General features: G+C 36.9%; 1 pseudogene; it reads left to right on the forward strand.

The window, feature by feature from the left end:
• Positions 1-256: 256 nt before the first annotated feature.
• LOC113287421 lies at positions 257-14,879 on the forward strand (annotated as a pseudogene).
• Positions 14,880-16,057: the final 1,178 nt, after the last annotated feature.

The following is a 16,057-nucleotide window of genomic DNA, read 5'->3' on the forward strand; positions in this document are numbered from 1 at the left end:
ACTAAAGTAGAACATTGGAATTTGGGGTTTCTAATCTGATTCTTTGCTTGTCTGCAAATTCCAAAAAGGAATTTGAGAAAAGATAACCCTACCAGAGAGAAAAGAATCATCCCTCCTAACATCTTAATCTTTCTTTACTTTCTGCAAAAATGGGTTCTCCTCGCCTCTGTTTCTTAAGTCCATCAATACTCTTAACAACTACTTCTATGCTTAAGAAATTTTATAGGGATTCAATCCATTTAGTTGTTTTTGTAAAATGGCGAGTACTAGTGGCACGAAGAATGAAATGCCACCTAGAAACTTATCTAGAAGGATGACTAGGTCAGCTACAATGTTAGATGTACCTGAAGATGATACTGCTGCTGTTGATAGTGAGCTTGTTCCATCTTCACTTGCTTCTATTGTTCCAATTCTTCGTGTTGCTAATGAGATTGAACCTGAAAACCCTAGGGTTGCTTATCTCTGTAAGGATTAACCTTGATCACATTTATTCTGTCTCTTTAATTAGGTAAAATATTGCACTAGTTTTAATACTGGTAGGGATAATGTTTCATATATTTAATAAGTGTTTCACAAATGCGTAGTTCTACATTGAGTAGATAGTCTGATTTGCTATTCAAATAAACTTTTGTGTTTAAGTAACATCTACACCAGTGTTGTTTATACAGTTCCTTTCGTTTTTATTTTTTGTTCTTCTTCAATCATGAAAATTAACTCCTTTTCCACTCTTCTTGAAATAGGTCGCTTCCATGCATTTGAGAAGGCGCATAAGTTGGATCCTAAGTCCAGTGGACGAGGAGTTCGTCAGTTCAAAACTTATTTGTTGCACAGGCTTGAAAAGGTTGTATAGATGGCCTTCATCATCTTACTGCACACCATTGTTAGCATTTTCCTTTGGAAGGGGTCCTTTTGTTAATTTCTCATTTATTAGGAAATATTTTCCTTCATGGCATTGATTTGTTTACTATGTATAGTCCTCTAGTCCTTTACTTGTGCTGATTACTAATATTAACTGAAGTGTACGTGGAATATAGAGTGACTCTGATTTGATTAGGTAAAATTTGATCAGTAGACATGAAAAGCGTTGGAAAATTGTGTCATAGGAGGAAACACTTCTTACTAGTTTAAGGGAAAGGAGATGCTTTTATTCTAATCGTAAGATTATCACTGCTAGGCGGTCTTTGAACTTCAAAATTTAACACCGACTTGCAGCTGAAACATAAGTGCTTCTTATGCTTCTGACCTGGATTTCTGCTGAGAAACTAGTGCAAAGATTGTAAGAGGTTTAGTATGTGTCTTGTAACATAGATGAAATGGCATTGACATCTTTGTAACCTGAGTACCCTTCATAAAAAGGATTACGAAGTGATGAAAAGTAGTAATGGTTAATCATAGAAAGTAAAGGCAGTATTCTCTGTACAATTTTACGAGACTTAGCTAGGAGGAATGAAGCAAGTTTTCTTACTTATTTGAATAATCTTTTAGTAGGTTGTCATTTTTGAACTGTGCATCGAGCTAACCTAGAATTATTTGATTATAGTTTGTCGTGATAGCTTCTGAACTGAACATATGCAATGCTCTTTCCTGTGTCAGGAAGAACTGGAAACACAACCTCAACTTGCAAAAAGTGATCCAAGGGAAATCCAGAGGTTTTATCAGAAATTCTATGAGGAACATATTAAAGATGGCATTCATAAAAGAAAACCGTGAGATTTTACTTCAAAGCTATTTGCTTGCTCAAGTTCTGATTAAGATTACATGAGTCATATACAATGTTTAATTGTTTTCAATACTTAGGGAGGAGATGGCAAAGCTCTATCAGATTGCTTCGGTATTATATGATGTACTGAGAACTGTAGTACCTTCTGATAAAGTTGATGATGAGGTTTGATTTTTCTACAAATTTTTAGGTTTTCTGACATTGAGGGTTTATATAAAAAACTGTGAACGATTAGTGGATGCTTCATAAATCAGGTAAACAGATATGCTAGAGAAGTTGAGAGGATAAAGGAGCATTACGCACACTATAATATCCTCCCACTAGATGCATTAGGCCCCCCTCCACCAATTATGGGGCTTCCTGAGGTTGGATGAGTATTACACCTTTCATCTATTTTTACTTATGGGTTATGATTTTTTTTCTTCAACTTTCTTGTTTGATTATGTTAAGATCCCTATTCTTTTCTTTTTTTTTAAATGACTAGATAAAAGCAGCACTTCATGCTCTCCGCAAGGTTGATAATCTACCTAAGCACAGATTGCACTCCACCGTGGATGCTTTGCATGAGGAGGGAGATAAATCCACTCGTGATGTACTTGACTGGCTTTGGTCAGTGTTTGGGTTCCAGGTAGTTTTCAACTTCTGCATATATGTACAGATTGATGTCTTCCACTAACTTGTTTGATTCTGGAAACTTAATCACCCTAAAGCTCATATTTAGTGCCTTCAAGTTACATATCTTTATTTTTCTGAACATCGATCTTAAACAGCGAATATTAGATATCCTTGAAAGATCCATAACCAATCCGTCGGCTAAAAAAAAATTGTGCATATTTTCCTAGCATCCAAAAGAATGCAGTAGATCAGGTTCTTTTGGTCGGACCAATTTATATCCAAGGTTTCATTTGATCAAGATTTCATAGGCAGGACGACTATTTTATAGTGCACCTCACCACATATGAAAGAACTTCTTAGCTTTAACCGCAACTGACAATGGTCGGAAATATTTAAATAAACTCAGGGATGTTTCTCCATTTGACATGTATACAATTTACTCAGTAGAAGGACGCTAACTTTCCGTCTTATTAATCCCTTTGCTATGAAGAAAGGAAATGTTGCAAATCAAAGGGAGCACCTAATCTTGCTACTCGCAAATATTGACATAAGAAATAAGCCCCCTGAAAACTATGTACAGGTATACATTTTCCTTTTCCAGTTTGCAGGTGCTCAGTTCGTCCTATTTGAAACTTAATTTCATGTAATGACATTCAATTAAAGAAGATTGACATAATTCTATTGTTTCAGCTGGAAAGTTACACTGTCAAGCATCTGATGGATAAAATCTTCAAGAATTACCGTTCTTGGTGTAACTATTTGCATCGTGGATCAAACCTAAAGTAAGTCAAACTTTCTGAACAGGGATTATAAACTGAAGCCCTCATATCAGGGACTGAATTCAATATACTTACTATTCATTTGTATCCTACATCCTGGGTTCAATGCTCACCTTCATCCTTTCACAATTTTTGTTGTCATTTTTTTTTCTTTGCAGGTTTCCAATTAATGTTGATAGGCAACAGTTGGAGCTTCTCTATATTGGTCTCTATCTTCTTATCTGGGGTGAAGCTTCAAATGTTCGATTCATGCCGGAATGTATCTGCTATATCTTCCATAATGTATGTTCCCTACTATGTAAACCCCATGACTTTTCTTTTTTATTTCATAACATACATGGTGCATATATGCATGAGAGATAGATGATACACTCCTTTAGGATGTATTTGTTGGAATTTCAGTTTCGTAATCAATCTACTTCATGCTTAAACATGATTATATAGAACTCATACGCTGAAATCAAGTATTAACCCTACTAATTACATGCTCTACAACATCTGAAATGGGTATACAAATCAATCATTTCTTCCTATTATTAGCTGAACATAATCTCTATTAATAGCACTATCAACACTTGGTTATTTCTGAATTGATTAACATCAATAAGAGCAGAACAACAACATCATGCAAGCACTATACAAGTTCAGTAGAAATAAAACAAAACATCACAAATCAGAATAGATTCAATGACTTAGCTTCTACTTCTTAGTCATCACTTTGGTAGCTATCTGTCATCCGACCTGTCCATCATTAGTTGGATGACACCTCCTAGGTGAGTCATGCTTAGTTAACATGACACCTAAGCCAACCTAAGCTAATCTTAATTCCTTGTTATAACTCTAACTTATTGTCCTTTCTCTGGCATATACTTGATCCAGTTTAGGTTACAAATCACAGATTAACTTAAGCTACCTGTTTTGTTGCTAAACCAACATGAAGTCTAACAGTATTCACTAAATTCCAATTTTTTTGTACTGTGGTTGTCTATTTCCTGGAACGTAGAGTTTTATAAAATGCTGTATTCATGTTGATGATCTTTTTATTTACATCCTACTCAGATCTATATTGGAATTCTGTATCAATTGTTTGTAAAAAAAATAATGTTGTGCTTTTTTCCGTGCATTTCTGTCAATAAGATGGCAAATGAGCTATATGGAATTATGTATGGCAATGTTCAAACTGTCAGTGGGCAAACTGTCCAAACAGCATATAATGGTGAAGAATCATTTCTACGGGAGGTTATAACTCCTATTTATCAGGTCATGCGCAAGGTAAACTATTTTTTGATGTTTGTCTCATAGTCTCCAATTCATTAATCAGTTCATGATCCTCCACTAGTTTATTTCTGAGAAATTCTCCTTTATTTGGTCTGAAAAGGAAGCTCGGAGAAACAAGGGGGGCACGAATAGCCATTCAAAATGGAGAAACTATGATGATCTGAATGAATATTTCTGGTATGGTTTGTACTTGGAATAATTCTATCTAGTTGTAACTGGTGTTACTTTGACTATGAAAATAACTGCCAGTTGTGATTTTCTTCCTCTTTCAGGTCAGACAAATGCTTTAAGCTAGGGTGGCCCATGGACCATGCGGCAGATTTTTTTGTGCATACAGAAGAGATACCTCCTGCAAACGAGGTTTCTCATCATTTTATTTTGTTTGAGAAAGTACTATCTATTCATATATCTGATATGCATGTGAGACAGGAGAACAGCACTAAATTTTGCATGTACCAGGTTCAGGATTAACAAAACTTGATACACATGAACTCTTTGGGAGTAATATTGATGTACATGCTACTCAAAGGGTGTAGCAGCTGTTCATCTTTAAGTTTTGTCTGAATGTCCTAAATTTCCTACATTTTCCCACTCTTTGCAGCGTCCGAACCAAGTTGTTGCCGGAAAAAGAAAACCCAAGACAAATTTTGTTGAAATACGTACATTTTGGCACCTTTTCAGAAGTTTCGACCGGATGTGGATATTCTTTATACTAGCATTCCAGGTACACTATTTACTATGACTGTAGCTGGTAGAAGAACAATTTAAATTTAAGTATATCATCTGTAGTTTTTCTGGTTTTCAGGCTCTGGTTATTGTTGCATGGAGTCCTTCTGGATCTCCTACTGCTTTGTTTGACGGAGACGTATTTAGAAGTGTTGCAAGTATTTTTATTACTTGGGCTTTCCTAGTTTTTCTGCAAGGTACAATGTCTTGGTCTTGTTAAACATGTTGTAAGTTAGTATCTCATGTGTTTGGTCTTTGCTTCTGGTATTTGCGGCGTTTACTATACAAATTATTTATTCTCTGAATTTAGCTGCCGCTATGTTGAAACTGGAGTTGCCAAAATCTGACAGGCGTAGTTAGGAATTGTTTTCTTACTTGATTATATATTTCTTTGACGCTGTTTATTTCTTTTGTAGCTACTCTGGATATAATTCTTAGTTTTAAGGCTTGGGGAAGCATGAAATTTACCCAAATCGCTCGGTACCTCCTGAAATTCGCCATTGCTGTTGTATGGCTGATAATCCTGCCATTAACTTATTCTACTACGGTGCACAATCCAACAGGACTAGTCAAATTTTTCAGTGGTTGGGTTGTAAATTGGCAAAACCAGCCACTTTATCATTATGTTATAGCCGTCTACATGATACCCAATATACTGGCAGCATTAATATTTTTGTTACCACCTCTTCGGAGACATATGGAACGTTCAAATTGGCGCATTGTTCGCTTTCTCATGTGGTGGTCCCAGGTAACCATTTTCTCATACCCTTCCGTTATTTAATTGGAGTACATAGTTCCCCATTTTCTAGTATTTGGTTTTGCTGTTGACTAAAGTCTTGCGAAAATATTTATTTGTAACAATTTGTCTCTCATCCGACTCCAGCCAAAATTATTTGTTGGAAGAGGAATGCATGAAGATATGTTCTCACTTCTCAAGTAAGCAAAAATGTATTTGTAGCGTTTTCTTTTTTAGGTGTTATTCTTTTCTCTAAAAGAAGTATATTCCCTGATCTCTCTAGGTATACTTTGTTTTGGATCCTGTTGCTGATAAGCAAATTGGCGTTCAGCTACTACGTTGAGGTGAGGTTGCTCTCTTTTACAGTTTAAAATGTTAATCACTTCAAAACAGAAGATCTGAATGACTATATTAACTGCCAATCAGGCAATGCTGAACAACTATTATAGAAGAACACACTGGATTAAATCACCTAAGAATCTTTAACACATGAGGATCTGTGATCCCGTGTCTATATATTTAGCTTTCTTGATGTAATTGTTAATCTATGAAGGGCCAATGCCTAGTGAGTATTGGCATTCCCAATCACCATGTCCATGCTTATTTCATTGAGCATGCTATAGAAACGGTTATGATTTTTGTTGTCGTTTTCGTATTTTATCCTGAGTAGTATGCTGTTGTTATTGGGAAAAGCAAAAGGTACTTCCAAGATCTAATTTTTCATTTGATCCGAGTAGATATTGCCATTAATTGAGCCGACAAAGCTAATAATGGGCCTGAGAGTTGGTAACTGGGAGTGGCATGAGTTTTTCCCCAATGGTATGAATTCTTTTATATTTTGGTGACAACTGTGTTTTTCTAGCTCTAGCTGACTTGCCCTAATTTGATATACTCAAAACATTGCAGTAAAACATAATATTGGTGTTATTATCTCCATATGGGCACCAATTGTCCTGGTAAGTCATCTCTTAATATAACATCCAAGTTAGAATGCTGATTTCATAAATCTGATTTTCAATCTCTTGTTGTTTGCAAATAGGTATATTTCATGGATGTGCAGATATGGTATGCTATATTTTCTACCATATGCGGTGGCATTCATGGAGCGTTCAACCACCTGGGCGAGGTTAGTGGATACTTTTCTTGTTCATGAGTATATGTTACAAGAAAATGAAGCAGGAAGGAGCTCTTATACTGCTATGCTGGCTGTCAATTAAATTCATGTTTTCTTATGTTCTTTAGATACGGACCCTCGGGATGCTGCGGTCCAGATTCGATGCAGTTCCTATAGCTTTCAGTGAACGACTTGTGCCATCCATAAAAGAAGATTCCAAAAAAAACCACATGGCAAGTAGTCTGTATATGTTATATCTTGAAGTGGTAATTTAACTATGACGTGTGTCCCTTGTATATGTTTGCTGGTATCCATATGTTTGCTAACCTACTAAATGCGTCCAGATCAGCAATTCAGCATTTAAGAGTTAACTCCTCTTTATTGAGAATTGTGCTCTAAAATCTCTGACCCTCTGTGGTGTGTCTATTGTGGCATTTATCACTGCGGGTTTAGCTTTATAACAGTAATGTAGGTGGAAATAGTAATTCTTATGATTAAGCATATTCTAATGACAGGATGGGACCTGGGAACGAAAGAACATTGCGAAATTTTCTCAGGTGTGGAATGAGTTCATCAATTGTATGCGAACTGAGGACTTAATAAGCAATAGGTGTGCGCACTTTACCTTTGCCAAACAATTGAATATATATCATTATAGTTATACTCTTCCTCTTACTTTCTTTTCATTATCCAGGGAGAGGGATCTGTTGCTAGTACCATATTCTTCTAGTGATGTCAATGTTGTCCAATGGCCTCCTTTCCTGTTGGCTAGTAAGGTAAATCTGATGCATGGCTTCTGATGCGAAGCGGAATGTAAATGATCGAACCAAGCGAAATTGATAAGCTGTGTTGATAAAAGGATTGATAACCAATCTCCCCAGTTAGTTTCTTCTACTGTTTGTTCAAAGAAGAATAAAAAATGGAGATTCTTCTCTTATAACTCGAAATTTCTACTCAATTACTTGAAATTACAAGATACTAAGAGACATCTAGTTGAGTCTCTAGAATTTTAGATGATTCTAATTCCACCTGAAGGATACATGTAGGATTGAAGGAAGAGAAACTCATTCTCATTCTTCTTTATACAAAATTTGAAAGTGTAGCAAGAAATCCCTGGATTCAGTTAGCTTCCAATTTATACCAATATCCGGGGCATTCGATATTTTGTGATTATTTTGCAAATGGGGTGTAAGCTGTATTTTTAATATTGATTCGGGACATCCACAATGCATCAGTTTGTCACTTTCCTATCCGTCTGAATTCATACTGTATCTATATTGTCCTTGACCTTCTAATCTCGTTCTTTTCAATTTTTTTATTTGATAGATCCCTATAGCATTAGACATGGCAAAAGATTTCAAGGGTAAAGACGACGCGTACTTGTTCAAAAAGATCAAGAATGATCCTTACATGATCTCAGCTGTGATTGAATGCTATGAAACGTTAAGAGATATATTATATAGCCTTCTGGATGATGATGATGATAAACAGTAAGTGAAATAGATGTTCTTTGATTTCACCATTAATATTTTTATAGTAAGCTCTTACGCTTTCGTAAATACTCGGAGTCTCGTATTCCAAGTTCTGTATTTAACTAAACCTGATGAAGTTTCTATTTTGTGCCTTGTTTTTCAGGATAATTAGGAAAATATGTCATGAAATAGATGATAGTATAATGAATCGTGGATTCTTGAGTAACTTCCGTATGAGTCAGCTGCCACTACTCAACAATAAGTTGGAGAAACTTCTAAACCTTTTGGTAAGCCCACCTGAGCTCCTATTTCTTAAATGTATAACACTGACCTGAGGGTTCAGTTGCACATGACCGTTTGTTGAAGTTAGATCAACTAAATGTGGTTGATCTTTTAAAGTTAACAACTGGGGCTCTTAATGTTTGTTAATAGTTATCTATGTTACTAAAGAGCTAATGTTGACAGAAAGATGATGAAGATGAGTCGTACAAGGCACAAATTGTCAATGTACTTCAGGATATTATGGAGATCATTACTCAAGATGTGATGACAAAAGGACACATGTAAGATCATGGTTATTTTCTACTTACATACTCCTGTTAGGATGACCCGCATATGCCATAATATTTTATTCTGTTCTTTGTAGAATTCTTGAATCGCACAAGAAAGATCATCACGTGGAAAGGAAAGAACAGAAGTTTCAAAAGTTAAATCTGAACCTTATGCGAAACAGATCTTGGATGGAGAAGGTACCACAGTTTTCATGGGTAATACTGAACTATCATGTGCCGCCGCCATACAGCATGTGACTTTTCTTTTACATATTTTTTTCACACAGGTTGTTCGGCTTCATTTGCTTTTGACCGTCAAGGAATCTGCAATTAACGTGCCAATGAATCTAGAAGCCCGTCGCCGCATCACCTTCTTCACTAACTCCTTGTTTATGAGCATGCCAAGTGCTCCGAAAGTCCGTAACATGCTATCTTTCAGGTTAGATTCTCAATGAAAAGCCTCTTCTTTTTCTTACAGCAAATATTGTTTCTTTGTCTTGAAATAGTTGTTTTAGGTGTGTATATGGAATGGGGATAATTTGGTTGCCTCACTGCCATCATGTATATTACATTATTACCGAATCCATTTATTTGCAGTGTTTTGACTCCCTACTATAAGGAAGATGTTCTCTATTCCGAGGAGGAGCTAAACAAAGAAAATGAGGATGGAATCTCAATTTTGTTTTACTTACAGAAAATATATCCCGGTAAGTGTTTTGGTTGTGAATATATTTCAGTTATGCTGTGTGCTCCTCCTGGGTTGAAACTAACATAAACTTCATCAATTATTCCCATGACTACAAAAAGATGAGTGGAACAATTTCTGGGAGCGTATAAATGATCCAAAAAATGTAAACCCGGCGAAAGATAAAACAGATTTAGTTCGTCAGTGGGTATCTTATAGAGGACAGACACTTTTTAGAACAGGTGAACAACATAGAACATTTATTTCTTATTTTGACCATAATCATTCAATGTTAATTTATCTTACCCAGTTTTCTTTTGCCGCGTTGTAACAGTGAGAGGAATGATGTATTATAGGCAGGCATTAGAACTTCAATGCTTCCTAGACATGGCTGAAGATCCTGGTATGAGGTTTTATCGCAGTTTGCTTTATGGACAGTTGAACAATCTATATTTTATGTTCATGAATATTACAGTTACGAATAGAGAATAATTTGATTATCTCTTTGCAGCCATTTTCGGTGGTTATCGAGCAGACAGTCTACACTATCAGGATCAGATGGCTTTTGCTGCTCGTTCACAAGCTGTGGCCGACATGAAGTTCACATATGTGGTTTCTTGCCAAGTCTATGGCGCCCAGAAGAAATCCAGTGAAGCTAGGGATAGGAGTTGTTACCAAAACATCCTCAATCTCATGCTAATGTAAGTAAAATACTCTTTACTGGTTTCTTACGAGTTATGGAGTATATTCTTTGGAAAAACGCCTACTATTATTGGTTGAATGTCTACGCATCTGTTGTACACTCAAACACCACAATGATGTGCAGGTATCCATCACTTCGTGTTGCATATATAGATGAGAGAGAGGAGACGGTGGCTGGAAAGTCAGAAAAGGTTTACTACTCAGTTCTTGTCAAAGGAGGAGACAAGTTGGATGAAGTATGAATTAATACTTCGTAACCATTGTAAATGTTTTGGTGAACATACTATTAAATTTGAATTATTTTCGGCGTGTAGGAAATATACCGCGTCAAACTTCCAGGTCCTCCAACAGATATTGGTGAAGGAAAACCTGAAAATCAAAATCATGCATTAATATTCACCCGTGGTGAAGCACTTCAGACAATAGATATGAATCAGGTAATTCTTGAAGTACTATATAGGTTACTTAAGAAAAATGTTTATATATATGAAAGGCACATGATTTGTTTTTCATTGCATTCCTTGTGCTTTTCAGGATAATTACCTTGAAGAAGCTTTCAAAATGAGGAATGTTTTGGAAGAGCTTCTAAAAACTCGTCGAGCAGATCGAAAACCTACAATTTTGGGTCTTCGAGAGCACATCTTCACTGGAAGGCTAGTTTTAGCATCTCCCTAAATATCAATTTTTAAAGCTTTGATTAATTCATGGCTTAGTCCTGGGAAAAAACTTTATGCATGTCCGTTTTTGACAGCTTCACTGATGTGTTGGATATGCTAACATAAGTTTATATGCATTTCCTTTCGATTGCAGTGTTTCATCACTCGCTTGGTTCATGTCTAATCAAGAGACCAGTTTTGTCACTATTGGGCAACGAATCTTGGCATACCCCTTGAGGTACGGAGATTTTCTTGAACCTACAAATAAGAAGATAAGTATGCTTAGTTGATGATGCAGTTCTTCTACCATTATTTCTAAAGCTGATGTTTTTAGAATAAGCTAAAATAAAAATAGCTTGAATTAATAGTGTTTGTTGATAAATTATTCTAGTGAGATTTAGACGGTCATTTAAAAAATGTGGTCTCAAGGTGCGCTTTTTTGCACCTCTCCCCCAGAATGCCTTGATACTCACGCCTTGCTTATAGGTTTTGTCTGTCAGTCTAAGCCCCAAAACAGGCCCTAGACGTCTGTTGGACTCTTTTTGTAGCCTAATATATATAGTAATAAGAATCCTTCATTAACTCATTCAGTCAACTGTTTAAGATGTTTCCCTCTTCTCCTTTAATCTTTTACTACTTCTTCTTTCTCTTGTTCGTCTGTTCTATTCTTATGTAATGGCTAGCCAACCTAATACAAAAAAAGACCCAGCATGGAAATATGGCAATCAAGTTGAAGGTCCATTTATAGATTTCTAAGTATTTATTTATATATTTTGCGGGGAAACGCTTCGACAAGCATTGGATTTTGAATCATCTCGATAGAGCGTTCCAACTTGCTACATGCCATACAAACAATAGCTGATATTGGCTCCTCTCTCTTTTGTCCCTGGCCCCCACATAATACTCAATCAGTGGTTTTCATAAAAGCCTGAATGCATCTCAAACACTGTAGATGCATATATTTGATATAAATTAACAATAAATAAGAACTGATATTTTCTTGCTACCATCAGAGTTCGCTTCCATTACGGTCATCCTGATATCTTCGACAGACTCTTTCATCTGACAAGGGGAGGCATTAGCAAAGCTTCCAAAACAATAAACCTGAGTGAAGATATATTTTCAGGTAAAATCCCAGCAATAGCTGAAGTATTTAGATTTGCACGACTTATCAGACGGATAATCTTCAAAACGTTTACAGGGTACAATTCCACCCTACGAGGAGGATATGTAACTCATCATGAATATATTCAAGTGGGAAAAGGACGTGATGTCGGAATGAATCAAATATCACAATTTGAGGCTAAGGTAGCTAATGGAAATGGAGAGCAGACACTGAGTCGTGATGTTTATCGTCTAGGACGGCGCTTTGACTTTTTCAGGATGTTATCATTTTACTTTACCACAGTGGGTTTCTACTTCAGCAGCATGGTATGGCATTACACTCATCTTCTAAAGCTTACGTTTTTGTTTTTGTTATCTTGTTACTTGATCTTGATCTGCCAGTCTGATGTCTGTTTGAAAAATAAGAAGGGTTAATGAAGAGAAAGGATAACTCTTTTCAGTCTCTTAATTAAGTAACATCACTAGTGACACCCCTGATGTGGTAGCATCCTGGAGCGTCCCACTCAAGATTTTGTCTTGAGTGTGTCTGTTGAGATGCGGCCATCCGTAGTAGGCAGAAGTAATGAAAGACATTACATGTTACAAAATTTTAAAGGATGAGAGTCTCACACTACTAATTTGTTTCAGGTCACTGTGCTTACTGTGTATGTATTCTTATATGGGCGACTTTATTTAGTTCTGAGTGGTTTGGAGAGAGCAATTCTTGAGGACCCAAGCATCCGGCAGAGTAAATCTCTTGAAACAGCTTTGGCTACGCAGTCGGTGTTTCAGCTTGGGTTAATTTTGGTCCTTCCATGGTGATGAAATTGGTCTAAAGGGTTTCGAACCGCCGTGGTGATTTTATAGTTATGCAATACAACTAGCATCAGTCTTCTTCACGTTCCAACGTGGTACAAAAGCGCATTATTTCGGTAGGACATTTGCATGGAGGAGCAAAATATGAGCTACTGGTCGTGGATTTGTGTGTTCCATGCAAAATTTGCCGAAAAATTACAGATTTCTACTCACGAAGTCATTTTGTAAAAGGGTGGAGATGATGATACTGTCGGTATGAAGCGTATGGAAGATCTTACCGAAGTTCAAATTTGTATCTGTTTGTCACATTTTCCATGTGGTTCTTGGTTGCTTCTTGGTTGTTTGCACCTTCATAAATTCATCCATCGGATTTGAGTGGCAGAAGACGGTGGATGACTGGACAGATTGGAAAAGGTGGATGGGAAATCGTGGGGGTATCGGTATCCAGCCAGATAGAAGTTGGGAATCATGGTGGGATGCTGAACAAGATCACCTTAAACACACTGATATTAGGGGTCGTATACTTGAAATTATCCTAGCATCTCGCTTTTTCCTGTACCAATATGGTATCGTTTACCACCTCAATATAGCTCACCATAGCAAGAATATTCTGGTATGATTTCCTAAAATTGAAATTGATTCTTGTCAGTACACTATATTCTTCTTTTTTGTCAAACTATTTCTTTCAAAGACCTTTTCTAACTCCCACTCATCATATTTTCCTGCCATATTAGGCATATGGGCTCTCTTGGCTGGTTATGGCAACGGTTTTGTTGGTTTTGAAGGTATGTTTATTGAATTTAATCAATTATTGTGAAATTTGCTGGATTATTTTATCACATGATTTGAATTTCGAGGGTGGGGTTTCCTACCAGAAAATCAAAATATGGGGCATTATTAAAGAACAGAAATCAACTAATGCATGTTCAACTTGTTCCACTTAGTATCCTGTTTGCTTGTCTACTTCAACTAATGCATGCTCAATTTGTCCCACAGATGGTATCAATGGGTAGACGAAGATTTGGGACCGACTTCCAACTCATGTTTAGAATTCTGAAAGGACTTTTATTCCTTGGCCTGGTATCAGTCATGACCGTCTTATTCGTAGTTTGTGGTCTCACCGTATCTGATGTGTTCGCTGGCATGCTTGGATTCTTGCCTACTGGGTGGGCCCTTCTTCTGGTAAACCCTTCCTCTTAGCTGTATCTTTTTCTTAAATGAATGAAATAGGATAGGACTCATGAAATCATAAGCATTTTAAACTTCAGCATACATGAGTAGAAGATGACTTTGGTGAATTTAATTTTGTCAATTGGGTGAACATTAAACCTCATTTCTGGTGCTGACCGAGCTACAAATGCAAAGTGTGATTATAGCACTTACTGTTGAAGATAAATTACCCAGTCGTGACATTCTAAACAACCAAGTGGTGGCAGTTTGATGTCTTTTTTTCACCTTTGCTCACCAATTGACACAGAGAACACACTTCGAACTATGGATACTATGGCACATACTTGGTAGAAAAATATACTAAATTGATGATAAACTCTGATGTTCGCCTTTCCAGATTGGCCAAGCATGCAGACCCTTCTTAAAGCATATAGGGTTCTGGGACTCCATAAAGGAACTAGCAAGAGCATACGAATACGTTATGGGGATGGTAGTTTTCATGCCCGTCGTCATATTGTCTTGGTTTCCGTTTGTTTCAGAATTTCAAACGCGATTATTGTTTAACCAAGCATTCAGCAGAGGTCTTCAAATATCAATGATTCTTGCAGGAAGGAAAGACAGAACTGCATCTTCTAATTGAGATCTAAAATAAATTCATTCACTTTCCTTGCTCAGAATTGTACCATATTTTGTTCTATTTTATATATCTTTGTAGTGATAGAATCCTAATTCTTACCTTTTTTTTTTTTAATGTTCGAGCATCCTTTGGGTTTCTAAAAAAAGAAACATTGCTGCATAGGATTTTAGTTACTCTTAGGAAAAAAAAAAGGGCGTTCCTTTATATACCCTAGAAATTACTATAGTACCCCCATTAGCTGGTTACAATTTTTTCTTTTTCTTTTTTGAACGTATCAACTAGCTTAAATTAACTCAGAGTGTGTTTATAGTCCTAGGGTATTTCACCCCATTCATGTCATTTGTTACAAAGTTTGCTAAAAAATCTGGGTGGTAGTCGTGCCATATTCTTGTAGTTGCCGTAGTTGGATGTTCGGATTGGTGCTTGACCGCCTGATTTGCTAGTTTGTCTGCCGCCTGATTGGCCTCCCGAGAGGTGTGAGATATCCGCATGATTGGTATTTGTTGTTGTAGATCCTTTATTTCTGTCAGCATTTCCAGCATGTACCAAGGTGCCGTCTGGTGGTTTTGTAGTAGTTGAAACATGGATTTCGAGTCTGCTTCGAACCAGACCCTAGTCCATTGTTGTTGGATTCTTGTAGCCACTAGGAGCCCCCATGTCTCTGCCATTAATGCCGTTGTTTTGCCTAAAGGCGTAGCCATTGCTAGTAATGTTTTTTCATTGCAGTTCCGGCAAATGGTTCCCGCTCCTGCTGTTTCTGGGTGGTCCTTTTGCCGCTCCATATGTATTAATTTTAGTCCATAGTTCCTGTGGTGCAGTCCAACCAAACCATTATAGTGGTTGATGAATTGTTGTTGGTGGTTGCTCTCGGAGTTGTGGTAGTCCTGGACAGAAAGGAATGAGGTGTTGTTGGGCCTAGATGTATTCTTCAAAAATAACTTGGATTGTCTGAGTAATTTGTGCCAGTGATTGTGGTTGATTCTTGTAAATCTTGGAATTTCTGGCTAGCTAAAGATGCCAAATAGTGAATCCGAAGATTGTCTTGGTTGTCTCTGGTATTCCTTTTGCTGTTACGCTATTCATATGTTGTAGTGCCTGAGTTTGGTTTTGAGGGTTTTGGTTTGATCGGGTATGATGGCTTGTGATATCTGGTGAATTTTGGTTTGTTCTTTGGTTGAGTTGTTGTTGACAGGACGGTAGGATGAGATTCCATACCAGTTTTGTGAGTTAGGGCAAATGAAGGCTATATGTTGTGTTGTCTCTGGTTGGGTTCCACATGTCGGACATGTGTTGTTG

This window comes from Papaver somniferum, chromosome 6, assembly GCF_003573695.1.
Source record: "Papaver somniferum cultivar HN1 chromosome 6, ASM357369v1, whole genome shotgun sequence".
NCBI classification, from domain to species: domain Eukaryota; kingdom Viridiplantae; phylum Streptophyta; class Magnoliopsida; order Ranunculales; family Papaveraceae; genus Papaver; species Papaver somniferum.